Raw genomic sequence first — 19,795 nt, 5'->3', positions numbered from 1 at the left:
ACATATTTTGAATATTGTATATTCAGTTTGAATTATTACTTGCAAACCTTACTTTTATGTATAGTAATATTCACGTTATTTTCTATGAATATTCATTAGGGATTTACTTGAATCATTGTATTTGATTGGCTGTTTATATTTCGCGGTTAAGTTTAATTTCCTTTGTTTTGTACCTGTACATTTCCACGGGACGATAGCCATGACAGTCCATTGAATTTATGTCTGTTTATCTTGACCAGATAGTTTACCTGTAAACCTTATATATTTTGGACAACATTATTATAGAATACTGTAAGTTACTTCTTTATTAACATTATTTATATTTTTCACGTAAATGAGATTCTAGTAAAGTTTCTATTTTGTTTTGTAACGTTCTCCTCATATCGCATGTATGTAACACAAGTACACGAGATGTACAAGAGAGTATTTTATTACGCTATAAGTATATTATTTTATAATCTACGGTTTATTTGCCACGGTAGAATTGTATTGTTAATTTGCGTACATTACTATTTGATTATTGTCATGAATAGTCTATATTTTATAAATGGCGGCTTATTAAGTGAAAGACGGAAAAGTGTTTCCATTTATATATAGTAATAGTTTTGTAGTAAATAGTTTTTATCAAGTACAAATATGAATGAGTAAAGAATATTTGTTACGTTGTATATTTTTATAATTAGAGTCCGAGTATTTATGTTCGTATTTTGGTTTCAGGACTCCATGTAATTTAATTATGTAGAACACATGATTGTGTGATGTTTATATGATGTGCCGTTAACCGTATCAGTACAACTCACTCCACAAGTGGTAAGAGTATATTTATTTATAGTTTAGCATTGTTTATATTGTACTGTAAACATGACTTACCTCCCGTTAGTTTGGAGCTTTTAACGAATCGATAATATTGACATCATAACTCTTTATGATTATTAGGGTCCCGCCAAAGGCGGTCCCCTATAGTGATCAGTCTGTCCGTCCGTCCATCCGTCTGTCCGTCCGTAACACTTTGTGTCCGCTCCATATCTAGAGAACCATTATGATTTCATACTTTATACTTTACATGTTTATTAACCACCACCAGAGGGCGTGTCATGATGTATGTACAACTTCCTAGGTCAAAGGTCAAGGTCAAAAAACTTTGGTTTCAGTTGACAACCCTGTGTCTTGTGGTGAAGATCGTGTCCGCTCTATATCTTGAGAACCGTTATGATTTCAAAGTTTATACTTGACATGTATATGAACCAACACCAGAGGGTGTGTCATAATTTATGAACGACTGCCTAGGGCAAAGTTCAAGGTCAAAAACTTTGGTTTCAGTTGACAACCCCATGTCCTATGGTAAAGATTGTGTCCGCTCTATATCTTGAGAATCGTTATCATTTCAAAGTTTATACTTGACATGTATATAAACCAACACCAAAGGGTGTGTCATAATTTATATGCAACTTCCTAGGTCAAAGGTCAAGGTCAAAAACTTTGGTTTCAGTTGACAACCCCATGTCCTATGGTAAAGATCGTGTACGCTCTATATCTTGAGAACCTTTATCATTTCAAAGTTTATACTTGACATGTTTATAAACCAACACCAAAGGGTGTGTCATAATTTATTTACAACTTCATAGGTCAAAGGTCAAGGTCAAAAACTTTGATTTCAGTTGACAAACCCATGTCCTATGATTAAGATACAATTTTTTAATGCACATTATTCACAGCGGGGCCCACAGAGATGGCTCCCATTTCAATGATATCTAGTTATATTTGCAACTTTATGATTGTTGTATGATATTATGTAGTTAATTATTATACGTATTATATATTTTAATGAAGTCATTATTAATAAATGTAGATGTAACATTTATTATATACTGTTTGTAAGGTAAACCAGTATTAAATACAAATACACAGTTACACGAAAATACATATTACTTTCCGATTTAGTGTATAGACAAAGGTCAAGCTATTGTAAAAGTACACGTAACACCCGATGTCAATTTCATTGAATGTAAACACTGAACATTTACTACTTGCAATACATTTAACTTGCTACTTAGTTAATAACAGTTAACTATACTATTTATTATAATTCTGTATTATATAACCTGTGATATTCGTAAAAGTATATATATTTATGTTATATGAAATAGCTTGTTATTTATATATGTTGTATTGCTATTTCAGACTTGTTATTTATATACTGGTACAATAAAGAATCAGAACCTTAAGCTCTCGTTGGTGTTATTCGTTATCATAGAAAACCACCTACTACATCAAATTACTATATATTTGGGTGCTTAAATACGCAGTCTCTGTTACAATTTTTCTACCGTTGTCATATTTTAAATATTATACCAGCTTAGATCGGTCAGGACTGTTTATTGGGACTGTATTTCCACGCGGTTGTTAAACATGTCAACTATCACCACCTTTGGGAATTTAGAGTTGTGCCAGTTCACATCGTAAATAACTATTTTTATTTTGGCATATCTTTGTAGTCTTTGCGCCATGTTTGGAAATTTTTAAATTGTTCCAGCGTCTGCTTAAATTGTATAAATTTCAAGATTTTAATAGAGTCTTAATTTGAATTTACATCATTCATATGTCATCGTGCTGTTACCGAGGAAGGATATCTGTTATCCAAAATATCTAACATATTGTTCGTTTTATTGTGTTTTTGGTGATGTTGTACCCTTTTAGACTTGTTATATATATAAATATATATATATAGAGATAAGACCGTTGTTTTTCCCGTTTGAATAGTTTACACTAGTAATTTTGGGGCCCTTTATAGCTTGTTGTTCGATGTGAGCCAAAGCTCCGTGTTGAAGGCCGTATCTTGATCAATACATGTAATGGTTAACTTTTATAAGTTGCTATTTGGATGGAGAGTTGTCTCATTGGCACTCGTACCACATCTTCCTATATCTAATTACATGATTTATTCTGAAATTTATGTTGAATACAAAACCGCATACCGATTATCATACCTTATTTTTGTGATTTTTTTATGATAATCAATGAAAATATCAAACCGGTTTTTTTTTCTGTCGAAAAAAAAGTCTTTTGTAAATCTATATATAACTCACACCACCAAAATAGTAGGCATTGCCCAAATAATGCTATACTAGTCGTTATAGTTTAAAATTCGATACTATAGAAGTTTATTTATGAATAATTTAATTTTAGATGTAACGCGTCTTCTGATTGGCTGACGTTATTTTGTTATGAGCCCATAGACATAATTTAGTCATGTGACCGTGACGTCATCAACGTTTATTCATGGTTTTCTACGGTTTAAAATGGAATTTAGAATTAAATTATAAGAAATGACTGTAATATTTTTTCTGTCTATTCGAAATAACATAAAAAAATTGGTGCACACTGTTAAATAACCCGCTACGCGCGTTATTCGGTGTGCACCACATTTTTTCTGTTATTTCTTCATAGACAGAAAAAATATTACAGTCATTCCTTTAAAAAAAATACAAAAATAGTTACAAAAAAAAAGATTTAAAATTTGAATTGGTTGAGATGATAACTGTAATCTTAATGAACAGGAAAGACACAGTTTGTTTATTTATATCTCAAACACTTATTTGTTATATTTGTAAAATTTTAACATACCTTCAGATGAAACTTCAGAAAATAATAGGAGATATGACATTACTTAAAATTAAATATCACGGTATTTATCCTGGTTGTATGATGTACCATTATCATTTAAATATTAAGTACATAATTTTGATCATTAAATAAGCTACGATGAAGTATGGTAATTTGGTGTCTGGTGGAGAGTTGGCCATCATACCACATCTTCTTATTTTTTACCTATTTATCTAAATATTTTAGATAATCGAAATCATTCTTTTCTCAAGGGTAAAATTACGAGGTTCTCGATTGGGTCTACCGACTACAGAATTACGAGGGTCTCGATTGAGTCTACCGAACACAGAATTACGAGGGTCTCGATTGGGTCTACCGACTACAGAATTACGAGGGTCTCGATTTGGTCTACCGAACACAGAATTACGAGGGTCTCGATTGAGTCTACCGAACACAGCATTATGGGAGTAAAATATAAGGTTTAGAGAAAAATTGACAAAAAAGAATAGCAATTAATGTGGTTCGATATTTAAAAGACCAAAGAAAAAACAGCAACATTAAATAATAAGACCCGATTGGGTATCGTCATAGGAAATTATTACTGTGGATCCGTTGTTGTAAGAATACAACCAGTAACAATTTTAAGGAAAACAATTCGGTGTTATTAAAAAAATCTCAAACACACAGTTGTGCATCTTGCCCTTAGCAAAAGTTTGGGTTTAATAACATGAATATTGTTAATAAAGGAAATCAGGCGAAGTTTCGGGTGTATATATTTTATACTTCAAAGTCCTCTCTGATCAAATACCTGATAAACCTTCATTATTCTTTTTTCTTGTCCTTTAAGACTTAAGCTCCTCAAGTATTCATAAAATCTTGTCTTCAATTTTATGGTGTCTTGATTGATGGTCTCTGATAAAAGTATATCCAGAAAAGTGCTTCATTTATCAAGTGATATTTTCGTTTTCTTAAAACATTTTATAATCCACAATTGGTGAATATAAGAAGTGTATGCAAGAAATGACGTCATTATCAAACACTGACCACCTAGCTATCAGTGACTAGCAGTATCAAAAACAGTAAAGTAACCAAATTACTGAACTCAGAGTAAAATTAGAAACGGAAAGTTTATAATCAAATGTCAAAATTAAAAGCTCAAACACATCAAACGAAGGGATAATAACTGTCATATCATTAACTAGGCATTTATGTAGAAAATGGATGATTAAACCTAGCTTGATTGCTAACTAAACGTCTCACATGCATGACCGTCTCATTACTTTCGGAAACGAAAATAAAACTTTATAAAACTTAAAAGTAATTGAGGTTACCAACTCCCTCAAGCTAAATTTAACTTATCTGGATTTGGCTTTTCTTTGTTGGTCCCTTTCGGTCATTAAACATCTCAGGTATGCAAATGCAAGTATTTATGACACTTTATGCTGTTATATCAATACAATTTAAAAAAAAAACATCTGACAGGATATCCCTGAAAGGTTAGTTTTGCTGAACAAAACAGGGAAATTGTTCAGTAAATAGTAATCGATTGATAGTTTGACATGTTTTTGTCCACTACAGATCATAACAGTATTTAATATCTTTATTTTCCGGGAAATGTTATTCACCTGTTTCAGTTTGAATTTTTTAGTTGACCAAGTCTTGACCCTAATGATGGTCGATCGAAACATTGAGGCAATTCGACTAAATTATATTCATTTTCATTTTTGATCGTTGATGTGACTATTTGTAGTGTTTATGTTCCAAACCGTATGAGAAATTTGGACTGTATGCGAACTTTTTCAAAATACTCATACGGTCGGACCGTACGCGTAAGGTCTGACTAATAATAAGAAGTTGGTGAAGTTAATTAAATATAAATGCATATAACAGATGAAAATAACGTAACTTTCAAATTGATATAAAAAAAGTCCAATTGAAATTGAAATTGGAATAAAAACTTTATATTTTAACTATGTTAACAAACTCACGCTAATTAAATCTGTTTATCTCTTGTATAAAGCATGTCGATCATTAATAGTTAACATTAATTGAATAAAATCACTGAAATTGAAAATATCGGAAGTAAACATAATGTGAGAGAACAACTGTTTTCGAATATTTAGCAACTTTACAAAGAAATTCAAATGCAATGGAAGATGCATATAAGCTGCAAACATTTAAATGTAAAAAAATATTACGTTAGTTGTGGAAGCAACCGTCAACTTGGGCGAGAGTCCCAAAATATATAGGATTCAGATATACAATTAAAAAACTATTTAATTTCAATTGTTCGTTTGTCAATCTAATTGTAATAATAACAATTTGTAAAACTTAAAAAAAAAGATTGTGATAAATATGTATAGTTATCCCGTACTGGACCATACGCGTATACTCAAACGGTCCGACTGTACGCGTATGGTCGGACCGCACGAGTATATGTATACGGTCCGGACCTTACGCGTACGGTCCAAATACTCATATAGTCTGGAACATTTATATGATATTCAACTTTAATTAAGTGATTTAAGGGCATTTGTTGTAAAGATAATTAGGGTTTAATATCTACATTAATCATTGAAGAAGATCATGACAAAGTCCACAACACGTGGTCATAGAAAATTTATGAAAGCCACAGCAAATAATCTTCATGTATTTGCTATACAAATTATATTTTTACACCCTTGCTTTCATTTTGTTATCTTTAAGTTGTTTATGATGCATAAACATATAAAGCTAATACAGGTTATAAGAAGGCTATTTTTAACAATTAACTAGACTTTTGTTTTGAAATAATTGAAAATAGAAAAACTTTCGAATCATTTTTAGAGAATTATTAATAATATTTTGTTCATGGGCAATTATAAGAATTTGGTATCATCCTTAGTATATATGTTATGCTTGGTCTGATACCAAACTGTATCAATTTATTTGAAAATATGAAGTCAAGTTATAAACAGTATTATATTGTTAAATGCACTGTTTCTGAGAAATGCTCACATTATTAAGTGGTGTTACTGTAACGTTTATGGGTCATCGTAAATTTCCCTATTTCTATTTTTAGATGCTATATATAACTATAGTTGTCCGGTCACTTTTTCGCGGGGATCGTTTTTCTCGTGCTTGGAACTCAATGTCCAGACTTGGATATTTAAACCTCGTCAGGGCAGTGTTTCCCCAAGCATTTCGGGGAACATTTTATGAAATACAGCGCCAGATTGATAGCCCCTGCTACTTACTACTTGTAAGAGTACCACATGGGCTATCCTCTATGAAGACCGTGCACAACCCGTCCGCAGATGAGACGCCTAGGGCAGGCAGGTTCTTCCTCACACCACAGGTTGCAATTTGACTTGCTCTACAAGAACTCCTAAATTCTTAATTATGCTGAGTGTTTCTCAAGGGGCAAATGTTTTGTTATTGAATTTATTCTATTATATTAAATATCAATCATTTGAAAGTGACTTCTGTTTTGTGCCAGTATGATGTATTTGGACTATGCTTTGGTTTACACATAGATACCCCTTTTATCACATATACTAACATTTCATTATTAGAGAGTAGGTATGGATCCATAATGCTCAAATTCATTGGGGACTTTGTGAATTGTGATATTATATTTGAATTAGACTATCAAGAGAGTTACATCAGAACTAAGAAAACATTGCATCTATAAGGATTTGTTTCATTCCCATACCAACAGGAAATTATATGCATCTTTACATACTTACAACTCCCGTTAGCGCCATGTGTCGCCTAGGGCAGGAATATCTTTACATACTTACAACTCACGCTAGCGCCATGTGTCGCCTAGGGCGGGAATATCTTTACATACTTACAACTCCCGTTAGCGCCATATGTCGCCTAGGGCGGGAATATCTTTGCATACTTACAACTCCCGTTAGCGCCATGTGTCGCCTAGGGCGGGAATATCTTTACATACTTACAACTCCCGTTAGCGCAATGTGTCGCCTAGGGCGGGGAAATGTTTACATACTTACAACTCCCGTTAGCGCCATGTGTCGCGCAAATATATTTTTATACCAGGAGACAATTACATCGCCCCTAGTTTTTTGGTGGGGTTCGTCTTGTTTATTCTTTAGTTTTCTATGTTGTGTCTTGTGTGCTGTTGTTTGTTTGACTTTTTTCATTTTTAGCCATGGCGTTGTCAGTTTGTTTTAAATTTATGAGTTTGACTGTCCCTTTGGTATCTTTAGTTCCTCTTTTACAGATTATAACAAACCACCAATAAAAACCTTCAAAAAGTATGTATACATAATGGGACAACAATTAACAGTAACACAGCACTAAATTTACACAACTTCAATGACAAAATTATGTGTATAAACTTTATTAACATCTTAAGTCATATCATGGTTTGAATATACACATGAAATCAATAACAAATTCACCCCACAAATAAATATAGATCTACAGTGCTAAATTATCCAAATTTCCTTGAATAAGTTATAATAATATAATATCCCCGAAAATATAAGAATATATATATATATATGGTGACTTATCAATTTGCACTATCTTTTGGTGCAAATAAAGGCATATTAATCCTACTCTTTTTGAAAATAAAATCAATTATCCCCGAAATGTATGCTGCATTGCTTTTTGTTTTTAGTAAAATTGCTGGTAAAGTTGTTGGATGTTTACTTTTTGTGAACATGCTGTTGATTTTAAGGAAATTGTAACTATAGAACGAAAAAGTCAAAGGACATGATGATGGTCTCCCAATATTAAACGGACATCTTAGAATGCGCTCTTTGTGTTCCTATGCTACATAAACACAATTTTGATCGCTGTATCCCCATTTGTTACATTTTTACTTGTTATATAGGTTTAAGATGGTTAGTATCGTTTTCAATATGATGGAAATTTATGCGACTGTCATTCAAGAGAGGGACGAAAGATACCAAAGGGACAGTCAAACTCATAAATTCAAAACTAACTGACAACGCCATGGCTAAAAATGAAAAAGACAAACAAACAACAGCACACACGACACAACATAGAAATCTAAAGAATAAACAACACTAACCCCACCAACAAACTAGGGGTGATCTCAGGTGCTCCAGAAGGGTAAGCAGATCCTGCTCCACATGCGGCACCCGTCGTGTTGCTTATGTGATAACAAATCCGGTAAATAGTCTAATTCGGTAGGTTACATTCATGAAAGGGAAGGGGATTATAGATACGGCGTAAGGAACATATCCGATATCATTTGTGAAACGGTTTTCCATAACGGTCAACCAACTCGTGATGGCGTCCGTAAAATTTACGAAGGGATGATTTCAACTTCACCATTTGGAACTCTTGGTTTAATAGCTTCCTTGTAAGTTTTGTTTTCAACCGACCCTCATTGTAAATTTCTAGATGTAAGTCAAGATATGAGGCCGACTTAACTGTATCTGTAGTATCCTTTATCTCTAGCTGGATTGGATAGATGCGTTCCACATAGTCACCAAATTTTGAATTATTTAGTAAAGAACATCATCTATATAGCGAAAAGTAAAGTTAAAAGATATTGCTAACTTCTTATCTTTCTTCCTAAGAAGTTCCTGCATGAAGTCAGCCTCATAATAATTAAGAAACAAGTCGGCAAGTACAGGGGCACAGTTTGTTTCCATTGGAATGCCGACAGTCTTTTGAAAAACACGTCCTCCGAACTTAACAAATATGTTGTCAATCAAGAAATCAAGCATCTTGATTATATCAGTTTAAGAGAATTTTTTGATCGAATCAGAGTGATCCTTTACAGAGTAGGATTTATCCCTCCCTAAGACAAGATACTTGTATCTACGTTGGCCATTCTTTTTTACGAAGCAAAGCAATACCAAATCTTTCAATTTGTCTTTTAGTTTGGAATGTGGAATACTAGTGTACAGAGTAGAAAAGTCAAATGTTTTAATACTGTTACAAGATGAAAGAGAGTTAGATTGTATGTACTCTAAAAGATCTTTGGAATTTTTAAGTATCCACATCTGATTCAAGCCCCCTCTAAAATAGGCAGTTTCACAATAACTTTGAATCCCGTCTTTGATTGCTGATAAAATAGATGTTAATAATTTAGAAAGAGGTTTCGTGGAGCACTTGGAAGACCCAGCAATATACCGTTGTTTGTAAGGACACTTATGTAGTTTAGGTATCCAATACAGTGATGGCAGATCCAGTTCTTCATCTTTGGTTGAAATTCAAAAGGAACTCAGAACAGACCTATAATTATCCAGGATTACCTCTTTGGTAAGAGTCGTGAGGGTATATGTTGAGTTTCCAAGTGAATTGTCAATACCTAATTCGTTTATCAAGCAGTTAATGTAATGAGTTTTACATACAAAAACGATGTTGTTTGGGGCTTTATCTGCGGGGACAACAACATATTTGTCATGGAGGTAGGATAGGTGTTTTGCGACATTTGGGTCTTTAAAGATTGACGTAGCATGGCCATTGATAGACCCATTCAGTTTCTTAATTCTGATTTGTATCAACGACCTCACTACCTTAATCCATTCGGACAGAGTGTCTACGTCTTCTTTCTCGCGCTTAACCCATTGCCTGGCATAATCCTCAACTGAATCCATCAACATTTTAAAGTTGTATTTCCAATTGATGGATTTAGGCTCACGATACTTCGGACCTTTCGATAACACATTTCGTAGAGAAATGTTATTAACAATGTTGAGGTCACCGGTAATAACGTGGGAAGTTTAGCTTGCTTTACAATTATGCTCAATCTACCATTTTCTTCATAAAAAAATCCTGTACCAATTCAGGACTATGACAATTCGTTTAATTTGTTTGAGCTTTTGATTTTGACATCAAACCACAATGTGGAAAACATAGAACCACAACAACGATTAAATTGCAATCAAAATTCACATGTGTATATCTTTATTTGACGAAAAGATCTTTTCTTAGGCTTTTACTTTACAACCGTCCTCGTGTCGTTCTTACTATTTGAACCAAGCAGCTGAAATAAATAATATAATAGAGATTAACAAAATTGTAATTTGTTTTATGTCACCTCAAAATCGTTTTATTTTATCCCCTGATCAGATCTTATAATGTTAAGTCAGTGTCAGGAATATGACAGTTGTTGTCAATTCGTTTGATGTGTTTCAGCTTTTGATTATGACATTTGAAAAGGGACTTTCCTTTTTTGTATTTTCCTCGGAGCTCAGTTTTTTTGTGATTTTACTGTTGAATCCTGGCGAGGGAAGAACAAAAAAGAAAATTTGCAGATTTAACATTGTTGTGGTGATATTTACATTTACTTTTTATTTACCTTTGCAAAATTCATCATCCTCATCACTGCCATCCGCACAATAAACTTCCTGTCCATCACACAAAGATGCGTAAGGAAAACAATGGATACCATCTCTACATTTAGTGAAGCCAGATGCACAACTTCTCTCTACAATGAAAGAACTATTCTGATTAAAGAAAATGATAAGCTTTCTTTAAAAAAAAAAACATAGTATGGAAATGATGTGTAGGAAAATTGATTATTTTAACGATATTTAATAACGATAAATACAATCATAGTGGTGTAACCTGTGTATGAGGGTTTTAATGATATTTAATAACGATAAATACAATCATAGTGGTGTAACCTGTGAAAGAGGGGTTTAACTAAATGATATAACGATAAGTACATTCATAGTGGTGTAACCTGTGTAAGAGGGTTTTAACTAAATGAAATAACAATAAGTACAATCATAGTGCTGTAACCTGTGAAAGAGGGGTTTAACTAAATGAAATAATGATAAGTACAATCATAGTGCTGTAGCCTGTGTAATAGGGTTTTAACTAAATGAAATAACAACATGATCGATGTGTATCGACAAAGAATCGTAATCTTGAGTTAGATCCTTTACTAATTGAATGAGTGCAAATGATCGGCATAAAAGAATACAATCGTTGTCGTTAGTTCGAACAATAAAATGCAACTATTCATTATTACTTTCTAAATTGTTAGTTAGTTAGCATGACATACGTATATTGGGTTAATAAATAAGTTTTTATAAAATATGAAAAAGTAAGATCACAAAAATATTGAACTCAAAGGAAAATCCAATCGGAAAGTCCATAATCACATAATCACATGGCAAAATCAAATGACAAAACACATCATAAAACGAATGGACAGAACTGTCATATTCCTGACTTGGTAATATTGTAAAACAGCAATTATTCTCCTTCTTGCAAAGCTTGAATTCCGTGCTGGTATTTGGCATAACGTTTTGTCTTGTATACCGTGCTGGTATTTGGCATAACGTTTTGTCTTGAATTCCCTGCTGGTATTTGCCATAACGTTTTGTCTTTTTTTTGTTATATCCAATCTTTTACGTTTGTATTATGTTTTACCCTTCTAAATACCTGGTATCGAGCATTGCTAAAGATTATCTTCCCTTCTTTTCTTACAGAATGCAATGTATTTTTGTCATAAGAAACATACAAAGGCCATTAACAGTGAAGTATAGACGACTTTTATTATTTGTTTTTTCGTTTATTTTCATGTTGAACATAGGTTTCTGTGGTCTCTTTAATATTTCCGAAAGATGTTTGTTTTTGCTATTTTAAACATCTGTTTTGTCTCTCCAATCTTTTATGTTTTGTTTTCGGCAATTGTTGTGCTTTAAAATCAAACTTGTAAGACTAATGTACAAAACTCATACCTTTGCAGAAATCTTCATTTTTATCGCTACCATCTGGACAAAAGTGCCTCCGTCCATCACAAAGGGACACATCGGGGAAACAATGAATACCATCCCTACATTTAGAGTGCCCCGAAGCACATGCATGTACTGTAATGAAACGTTTGTATTTGTAGCAACAGTTTCCTGAATTACTGAGGCCAAGTGCGACGTTGCTAATTTAAAGTTTTCGTTGGAATGGTTTTCCACTTGTAATTTTGGGGCCCTTCATAGCTAGTTGTTTGGTGTGAACCAATTCAATGCTCCGTGTGGAAGAACGTACATTGACCTATAATGGTTTACTTTAATAAATTGTTATTTGGATGGAGAGTTGTCTCATTGGCACTCACACCACATCTTCCTATATCCATTATCATTTTTAAAATTTTTATTTACTTGATTTCAATTATGACGATATTTGTCCTGAACTACTGAGTCTAAGTGCAACGTTGCTGATTTAAGTTTTTCTTAAAGTTGCATCATTATTTTTAATATTTTGATTAACCTCATCAAAATTTTATTAAAATGTAAACATCTGATATGACGTGCTTCTTTCGCTTTTGTAAACAACATCGTGACAAAATTCTCGATCTATCTATACTTAGCGCAGACTCAGAGAGACATAATAATGGATGTTACAATATACCTCCCATGTAAATCCACATGTGTCCGAGACTATTTACCAACGCTTTACCGATAAATTGAAATTAGACTACAAAAACTTTAATTCTTATTTGAATGCATAAAAGAAAAAAATTAGAAATCTACCAATCAAAATAGAATAAAATTCAGCTAAAGTTAAAGATTGCTTTTGTTGCATTTAAGTCATTTCAAATTATGACGTCATACATATGAAAATGCTGAAGCTGGAGATTTTTCTGTTACCATTGAAATTCGTATACTATTACATTAAAATGATTCTTTGAAGTAGGTGTTGTTTTATTATTTATTCTAATGCATTATTCGCATGTTTACAAATTTCAGCAAGTCAACATGGCTGCTCCTTAGATACGAAATGCCATCTTAGGATTTGATCATAAATTACGAGAAAAACATTAAGATTAAAAATAACAAATGTTCGGTTTAAGAATTAAAAGAATAAAGTTGATTTTTTTCTAGCGGTTATTTACGAAGCAATTCCTGCAAGCTACAGCTAGATTTATTAGAAAGTTTAAGCTTTGTCGAACAGGGAGTAAAAAAGAACAGCAGCACATAGGTATTCCCACCTTCGTTTCAGTTTTTAAATGACCGTATTTTTCCCATAAAAATTGAAATAATTCATGGAAGGCATACAATTGTTGAAAATTAACACATGACCTGGGCCGTGATATTCGAATTTTATCCTGAGAGTTAGCATAGTTAGCGAGGGATACAATTAACGAATATGACGGCCCTGGCAATGTGTAAATTTACAACAAGTGTATGGCTTCCATGAATTATTTCATAATCAGACATGTATATGCTTTTATAGTAATTTAAAATACAACGCGTTATTTCTTTAATGAAATTTATTCATTGGTACTTTGAACAATGCCTAATATAAACAAAGATTTTAATACTCTTCATATGTCTGCAGTTTACTCTTTTTTACTTTCGGAAAGCGAATTTTAATTTATGAAGTAATATAGAAATTTATTTACATTTACAAAACTCAGGATCCTCATCACTGTTATCAGCACAATCAATTTTAGAATACCACTTGGTTCCGTCACACAGATGCTTGCGATTAATACACTGGATACCGTCTCGACATTTCACATAGTCGTTGGCACACTCGTGTACTAAAAAAGATAAATACAGCAAACAAAATTTAGGAAGACCCTAACTGCAACTAAACTTAACTTGCACCTCACTTTATTTTTTATATATAAACCATATATATATTTGGTACTCCTCAGCAAATCCGTATGGTAAAGTTCTGAACCATAACTAGCTCATGTCGAAGGTGTCGATCGAGGCTTTTCGCCAATTGAAAATTTCCTTGAGATCCAGATTCGTTTGAACTCCACAGTTCTAGTTTTATGTCAATTATGTGTACTTGCTTATTAGGCAAAGAAACTTTCAAGTCTAGTTTAATTAATTGATAATGTCGCATGCCGTACAAAAAAGACCACGCGGGATTAATCAAAAGCATTTGTTCACAATATAGGAAAAAAAACTTATTCACATAACAAGTATTCCGAAATGTTTTCATGTATATCTAAATAATTATCAAATTATAAATCAAATAATTGATTCTGAGTGTATCGAAAGCTTGTTTGTAGTTTTGTTGTCGTCCATTGCATCTTTCTTATTCAGTAGTAGTCAATGGTAGTTGTATTTACATTACCATACTTTGTTCTTTCATTGTGTATGTACCTCCCAATCTTGAAGAATACAAAAACGAGGAAAATAACATATTTGTACAATTCTTGTGTTAAAAAAATAATAATCTGGCAGCTAGCATCACTTAAAAAGTAAAAAAGTTGTCATATTTTCATTGCCACGACAAGACGAATAGCGCTTTAAAAGGATGTGCTTTTATTTTTTGATTCGAGCGTCACTGATGAATCTTTTGTAGACGAAACGCGCGTCTGGCATATATATATAATTTTAATCCTGGTATCTATGATGAGTTTAATTTTTATCTTTAACCTAGATTTCGAGAATGTCGGAACGTCTGAGTCGTATACAAATTAACTTTTATTCAGACATTTCATCAAAATGGCTGCTGAAAAAAAGACGTGTCTCGGTATGTTTACATCCAACATTCATGTATTTAGTTATGATGCAATCTTATCGTTTGTCGTTTTAATCCTATTTTTTATTTACTATTCGTATGTAAAATTAAAGATATTTGATCACCTAGTTCATTTGTATGATTTCAGTATAAAGCTACTATATGCACAGGATTTATTTGTTTTAAACAGTTTGCATGATTTGATTTAGAAGAAACAATCGATTTCTCGTAATTGTTATAACATACACCAAACAACACTCACAAACTTAATTCCGATTTATATTTTTTTTTGTAAAAGAAAGGTACATGTGACGTCACTTTTTGGGGCGTTGATACATCCGTGTGACGCATAGCTCGTAATTTTATTCTACTGTCTTTTTTTTCAACTGTCGAAAATAATTTTTTGTGTTTGTTTTTATTCTGTAGTCAACTTGTCGAAATGTACTAATGAATTAATTGTTCATGTATTTCTCTTTCCTGAGTATTCTAACAGTTAGTTGTACTGAATTGCTGTCATATAATGCCATTTCAGCGGTAAATGTTACATTGCAGTATATAGGGTTCAACGAACCATTTTTTTCTAAACATCCTGTACCAAGTCAGAACATGACAGTTCTTATCAAATATTTCGTTGCTATGCATGTTGTAATGGCGTTTAATTTTGTTGCAAATCAGTGTAACTGTTTTCCGTTGTTTTCTCTTATAGTTGATGTGTTTCCAACGTTTTCAGTTTGTAACCCGGATTAATTTTTTCTTAATCGATTTATGACATTTGAACAGCGGTATTCTAATGTTTCCGTTATTTGTTACTTTAATCAGATAATTAAGAAAATAAAAAAGACAGAAAACACTTACCCCTACAGAATGCCGGATCTTCATCACTCCAATCGTTACAGTTAAACATGGTACCCCTTCTACTTCCACCATCGCATAATCCCCACAAAGGAAAGCATTCATTACCATCACGACATTTGATATAGCCTTCACCGCATGACTGGTCTGTTATCAAAGTAATAAAAGAGACAGATTAAGGAAAGCATTCATTACCATCACGACCTTTGATATAGCCTTCACCGCATGGCTGGTCTGTTATCAAAGTAATAAAAGAGATAGATTAAGTGAAGCACTTATCACCATCACGACATTTGATATAGCCTTCACTGCATGACTGGTCTGTTATCAAAGTAATAGAAGAGAAAGATTCAGGAAAGCATTCATTACCATCACGACATTTAATATACCCTTTACAGCATGACTGGTCTGTTATCAAAGTAATAAAAAAGACAGATTAAGTGAAGCACTTATCACCATCACGACATTTGATATAGCCTTCACTGCATGACTGGTCTGTTATCAAAGTAATAGAAGAGACAGATTCAGGAAAGCATTCATTACCATCACGACATTTAATATAGCCTTCACAGCATGACTGGTCTGTTATCAAAGTAATAAAAAAGACAGATTAAATGAAGCACTTATCACCATCACGACATTTGATATAGCCTTCACTGCATGACTGGTCTGTTATCAAAGTAATAGAAGAGACAGATTGAGGAAAGCATCCATTACCATCACAACATTTAATACAGCCTTCACCGCATGGCTGGTCTGTTATCAAAGTAATAAAAGAGATAGATTAAGTGAAGCACGTATCACCATCACGACATTTGATATAGCCTTCACTGCATGACTGGTCTGTTATCAAAGTAATAGAAGAGACAGATTAAGGAAAGCATTCATTACCATCACGACATTTAATATAGCCTTCACCGCATGACTGGTCTGTTATCAAAGTAATATAAGAGAAATATTAAGGAAAGCATTCATTACCATCACGACTTTTAATATAGCTTTCACTGCATGGCTGGTGTGTTATCAAAGTAATATATTGAATAAATTAATAAATTGGTTTACATTGTCATTTCTCATTGTTGAAGGCCGTACGATGACCTATAGATATTAACGTGTGTGTCATTTGATCTCTTGTGAAGATTTGTTTCATTGGATATCATTTCACATCTGTTTTTATATTCATGCACTTTGCAGTAAAGGAAAGTGGAATTCTTAATGGCATTTATATTTAAAAAAAGAGGGACGAAAGATACCATTAGGACAGTCAAACTCAACGATTGAAAATAAACTGACAGCGCCATTGCTAAAACTAAAAAGACAAACAGACAAATAATAGTCCAGAAGACACAGCATAAAAAACTAAAGACTAAGTAACACGAACCCCACCAAAATCTAGGGGATCTCAGGTGCTTCAAACGGGTAAGGTGATTCTGCTCAACATGGGGCACCCGTCAATTTGCTTATGTTATTACAAATCCGGTTAATAGTCTAATTCGGTAGTACAGAACATATCCGATATCATCTGTGAAACGGTTATTCCATAACGGTCAACCAACTATTGATGGCGTAAAATTTAGAAAGCGATGATTTCAACTTCACTTTTTGGAACTCCTGGTTTAATAGCTTCCTTGTGAGCAGAAATCCTTTATTAAGGAAATCATGATAGATTAAATGATACATACTTTTACAAAAATCTGGGTCCTCGTCACTTTCATCCTTACAATACACAGGGTCCCCATCACATAAGCCATTTGCGTTGAAACATTGTTTTCCGTCCCGACATTTCTTCCAACCATTCCAGCCATCCCACCCATCAAATTCAGGACAACTTTGTTCTGTAATTAGTTTTACTAATATTAATATAAAAAAGTAAAACAACAAAAATACCGAACTGCGAGGAAAATTCTTATGTAGAAAATGATTGAGAAATCATGGTTTTACAGCTGGCTAACTCTCTCATTTGTATGACAGTCACATACAATTTTATTATTTTTCACTCGAAAATTGATATTCTATATAAGTTACAATAAAACGAATATAACTTGTCTTTAAGTGTTCGTTATGAATAAAGATGAATTTACTAAGCATTTCGGATGCATAGACATTGATACAAATATATTTCTTAATACTTTTAACAACCCGTTACCTCCTTTCTATCGTTTCTTTGTCATTTTACGTTACTCATGAGCTAGCTTAAAGTACGTTGATTTTGTTGAACGAGGAATATTGCTTTCTCAAAAGTTGCTAAGACAGGGCTATGAATCAATCAAATTAAGGTCATCACTCAAGAACTTTTACGTTATCATGAGCTGATTGGCCATTATGACAAAAGTGTGTCAGAAATCATGTCTGATATTCCTCCTCAGTCATAATAACTTTCCATCATTACCAAACTGAACAAAGAGATAACACGACGGGTGCCGTATACGGTGCAGAAAATGCTTACCCTTCCGGAGAACCTGATTTAACTCCGGGATTTTAGTGGAGTTTCTTATTTATTATTTATAAGTGTTGATGTAAATTTCCTTTGGTTTTGTGAGTCTTTGTTTACTCCTTGGTTTTGATTGTCATTGTCTTTTGCTGTACGACAATCTGGTTTTTTGCACGTTTTATAAGATATTTTAACATTAAATCGTTTAAAATTTATTACGAATTGATCCTCTCTGTAGGATAGATACATCATTATGCGATTAACCCTCTATCAAAAACCCAGTTCCGCCACTGAGAATAACCGGCATCAAATATTTTTACGAAAATAGAAAAACACCATTTGAATTAAAATCAAGAAAGGTCCACAATAAAACACTCAAAACCATCTAGTTGTGGTCAAACTATCATGACTTAGCTACCAGTTTCAGTTTTTTTAACAATTACTTGTTAAACTTGATCAATTTTAAAGAAATGAAAGAAAGTTCCATTCGTGTCTTTCAAGTAAAAGAGTTTTATCCACAGACCTGCAATCCACCAGAAACACTACAAACCTTATGTTAGTGAAAGAGGGACGAAAGATACCAGAGGGAGGTCAAACTCATATATCGAAAATAAACTTACAACGCCTAGCCAAAAATTAAAGAAGACAAACAGACAAATAATAGAACACATGACACAACATAGAACACTTAAGAATAAGCAACTCTAACCCCACCAAAAACAAGGGGTGATATCAGGTGCTCTAGAAGGGTAATAGTATAACGTCCAGGGCTAACTGTGCTTTTCCATATCGGTTTATGATATTCGAATATCGGTAAACTAATGTCGTCATAACTTAAAACACCGTTCTCTTTCATCTAGTAACTTTCATCTAGTTCGTAGTTTAACTTTTGAATAATTAAACACACATTTTATTATTAGAACTTTAGTAGTTTAATAATGAGTGTGCTCTTTCATAGAACTTTGTTGGGTTTTTTTTGTGTATGTATCAAATTGCACACTCTAAATGGATGTCTTATATTTAGATGTCTGATTTATACACTGGTATAATGATAGTATCAACTTTAAGGAAAATATAAGTTTAAATTGTTTGGATGGTGAGGAGGACTTACATATAGAAAGCAACAGATGTTAAAATCAGGACAGTTTGGGAGGAAATCTTGTCAAACGAATAAGCTATGTAAAGTCGACGATTGAAATGAATATTTCTGTTGTACAACAGACACATAATTCACATATCGAAAAAAGAAACAAACACGTCATGGCTGAAAAAAAAAGAAAAAAAAACAAGACAAAAAGGCATATATTTAAGGAATGACTGTAATATTTTTTCTGTCTATGAAGAAATAACTTATCAAATGTGGTGCACACTGAACAACACGCATAATTATTCCTTATAATTTAATTCTAAATTCTATTTTAAACCGGCGTAAATCATGAAAAAACGTTGATGACGTCATGGTCATATGACAAAATTGTGTCTATGATA

General features: G+C 32.9%; 2 long non-coding RNA genes across 2 annotated transcripts; one reads left to right on the top strand and one right to left on the bottom strand.

Moving 5' to 3' along the window:
- LOC143043624 (uncharacterized) lies at positions 1-2,258 on the top strand. Its single transcript, XR_012968510.1, has 3 exons — positions 1-291; positions 718-810; positions 2,182-2,258. It is a non-coding gene; the product is annotated as an uncharacterized LOC143043624 (long non-coding RNA).
- A 10,035-nt stretch (positions 2,259-12,293) lies between these two features.
- Positions 12,294-16,017, bottom strand: LOC143043626 (uncharacterized). The gene is made up of 3 exons (XR_012968512.1): positions 15,880-16,017; positions 13,946-14,086; positions 12,294-12,416 (listed from the first exon to the last, which is right to left on the bottom strand). It is a non-coding gene; the product is annotated as an uncharacterized LOC143043626 (long non-coding RNA).
- Positions 16,018-19,795: the final 3,778 nt, after the last annotated feature.

This window comes from Mytilus galloprovincialis, chromosome 8, assembly GCF_965363235.1.
Source record: "Mytilus galloprovincialis chromosome 8, xbMytGall1.hap1.1, whole genome shotgun sequence".
Taxonomy (NCBI): Eukaryota; Metazoa; Mollusca; class Bivalvia; order Mytilida; family Mytilidae; genus Mytilus; species Mytilus galloprovincialis.
This window is presented reverse-complemented; position numbering and strand designations above follow the sequence as displayed.